A 3,879-nucleotide genomic window follows, 5' to 3' on the forward strand; every position below is an offset into this window, starting at 1 on the left:
ATATATATAAATATATATATATATATATATATATTAAATTTATATTTTATTAAAAAATAAAAATATTATCGCTTTCAAAATCACATAAGAACACATTATAACATCGACTGAAATAAAAAATAAAATAAAATATTAAAATCAAGATGTATTTTGTTACATTGTGTGAGTACCCTTCTAATTTTCTTATAAATTTAATTCTATAAAAAGATAGTGTGAACCAAAGGACACATTTATATGAACAAAGTCAAATAACAAAATTATAAATAAATAAAAAATATTTTGATATTATTCATGTTTTTAGAGACAAACAATGATATATATATTCTAAAAATATCACCTAATATATTAATTAATAAAATAATCATATGTTTTCCATTCCTCAAGAAGTTCAATGCATTTATTTTTCACTTACCGTAAAAATGGACTACTTTGAACTCACAAGCCATGATGCATGTAATTTAAGTTGTCAAAATCAATATGAAAACATTTTATTGCATAATAGAAAAATATTTACGTCTGATTACTGTTAAACGTTAAAATGGAGTAAATATCTGAACAAAATCCAATTTTTTACTTACCGTAAAACAGATTTTACTTTTTAGGTTGTGCTGACGTGAATTATTTGTATGTTGGGTTTCATCTGCTGTTGAAGTTTATGTTTTTTTTGTTTTTGAAAAATTAAATTTGAAACTTATGTATTCCGTATACTTGATCTATCTGTTGTGAAGGTTATTAGACGTTTTAATACGTAATTTGTTAGCAAAATCACTTTTAAATTCTGTAAGTTTGATATTTTAGTATTTAGATAGAATTTAATATCGACTTTTTAAGTTGGTGATTAGACAATGGTTATAATTATCTTGATGGTGTTATTGAACTTTTATATATTTAATTTCAAATAATACCTTTAATTTATGAAATGAGAAGTTCATTTGTCATCCAATTCAATCCGACTAACATTGAACATCCGATCCAATCCAAATCCAGTGGATGATTGGATCGGATCAGTTACATCCATCGGATGTTACTATTGGTTATGCATTGGATCTGATCTGATTCATACAATCCTTTGATCCAATATTCAATCAATTATTCGAATATTTTCTAAAGTTATTAAAAAACAATGTACATAAATATCAATTATAAAACAAAATAGTAAAATATTAATAATTATATATAGTTACCAATTGAATGTTAGTTGGATGGGGAATTGGTGGTCATTGTATTGGATTGGATCGGTTTTATTGGATGTTGGACTGTCATCCAATAACCGACCAATCCGATTTGGATGTTGAAATCCGATCCAATCCAATTACAATTGGATATCTGTTGATGATCGGTTGGTTCTAATTAAATCAGATGACTTTTTGTCAACCCTAATTTTATGTATAAAAAAATAAATAATTACAATTTAATATTATAACACCTTTCTACTTGTAGCATTTAAATGATGATTGACAATCATCAAATTTACATATATAGATAAAATAATATTTTTCAAAGTTTTAAAATATAAGATATTAATTTCTAGGAAAGATTAAATGAACCATTTCTACTTATTAAATAAAACTTCTATAAAATTTCTTGTCACACATGTGAAAATCAATTATTTTATTTATACAATTTTAAAATATTGTTTCGTCACATAAGGGTTTGTATACCGACAACCCGATATTCTTATTTCGTAAAGCAGGTTCAGTGTACTACATTTCAGGATCACATCAATCGCTTGAACACAAATTTCAAAATTCTAAAGTCTACCTGTTTTATAATTGTTTTATGGCTTTTTTTTTTTTGAAAATCATGTTCATAATATTATATAAATTTATTTGATAAGATCTACATTTGTAAGACATAATTGTTTGAAATTAAAATTACAGAATACGTGTTAATTAAATTAGAGCCGATGTTACTGTTTCTATAGATGGTCCTCGAATCAGTACAGTATTGAGCTTGTATTTGTATACTTATGAGTGCTTGGTGTGCTCGAATCCAACGTAATTCGAGACAATTATTACGACCAATTATATTGACCAAATCTCGTATACACATTTTATTTGAAACATAGGCATAGTTAATTCTGTTGAATTTATCTAAAGGAATTCATCATTTCTAAAATACTATGAATACTTTTATCTAAATCATTATTATTATTTTTATTAATATTATTACTAATTATCTATACTATATTATAAAACATTAGACAAAAATTCTTAAAAACCATTTTTTATGCACGAAGTACTGTTTATTGATACATATTACTTAAAATTTAAGATTACAAGTAAATTGTGCATAAGTACAAGTTATTAAAGCTCCATACTTGAATTCATCAAATGCAGATAAACATAATCAAATATTGGATAAACATCTCATTTTAAATATAAAAAATCTAAAATATAATTAAAATAAGCATTGATAACTAACAGAATACTTAGTTATTATCTTTATAAAAAAAATATATTATTAAACTTAAACTAAATTTCTTTGTTACTAAATCTAAATTAAATTTTAATTTAAAAAATTTAATTAAGAAAATTACACCAAAACACATGAACTTTTAAAAAGATCAGTTTAATACTGATAAAGATATTTTTTTCCAAAATTTTATGATATTTTTAAATTTATATTTTATTCAAAAATAAAAATATTATCACTTTCTCAAAACCACATAAAACCAATGTTTACTTAAAATTCAAGATTACAAGTAAATTATACAAAAATACAACTTATTAAAGCTCAATGTTTGAATTTGTATAACTAATTGCTGATAAACATAATCAAATAGAGGATAAATATTTTATTTTAAAATCTAAAAAATCTAAAATATAATTAGAATAATTATCGAGTTCTAACAAAATAATTAATTATTATCTTTATAAGAAAATTATATTATTAAACCAAATATAAATACTTNATTATTATCTTTATAAGAAAATTATATTATTAAACCAAATATAAATACTTCGTTATTGTACCTAAATTAAATTATAATAAAAAAATTGAATTAAAAAATTACACAAAAAATGAGAAATTTTAAATAGGTAATTTGATAGGAATATCGATATATTATTGTAATGCATAAAGTACTGTGTATTGATGTATATTACTTAAAATTCAAGATTACAAGTAAATTATGCAAAAATACAACTTATTAAAGCTCGATGCTTGAATTCGTATAACTAACTGCGGATAAACATAATCAAATAGAGAATAAACATCTCATTTTAAAATATAAAAAAACTAAAATATAATTAGAATAATTATCGAGTTCTAACAAAAATAAATAATTATTATTTAAATCTATTATTAAACCAAATATAAATTACTTCGTTATTGTACCTAAATTAAATTAAAAAATTACACAAAAAATAGAAATTTTAAATATTAATCTAATACTAATATCAATATATTTTTGTCAAATTTTAACAATATCTTCAAACTTATATTTTTATTCAAAAATAAAAACATTATCGTTTTCTCAAAATCATATACGACCATATTATAACATCGATTGAGATAAAGAATATAATGAAATATTAAAATCAAGATGTATCTCGCTGCATTGCGCGAGTACCATTCTAGTTATTTTAAAAATAAATTATAATTTTTAATAATTTTATTGGTATAATAATTTTCAAATATATGTCTACAAAAATACCATAGATTGGTAATTTAATCATTTTCTATTAATTATATTTCAATTTGAAAATTACACTCCACAAACCAAACAAATATATCAAATAACCGAAATTGAATTGCATTTATTTTTTATCAATTAAATGTATGATAAATGATAATTAATTTAATTTCAAATTCATGTGTTTTCTGTTTTTGAAAATTAAAGTTGAAACTTATGTATTCCGTATACTTGATCTATCT

The sequence above is a fragment of the Cynara cardunculus genome, assembly GCF_001531365.2.
Source record: "Cynara cardunculus var. scolymus isolate 2C chromosome LG 1, CcrdV1, whole genome shotgun sequence".
In the NCBI taxonomy this organism is placed as follows: domain Eukaryota; kingdom Viridiplantae; phylum Streptophyta; class Magnoliopsida; order Asterales; family Asteraceae; genus Cynara; species Cynara cardunculus.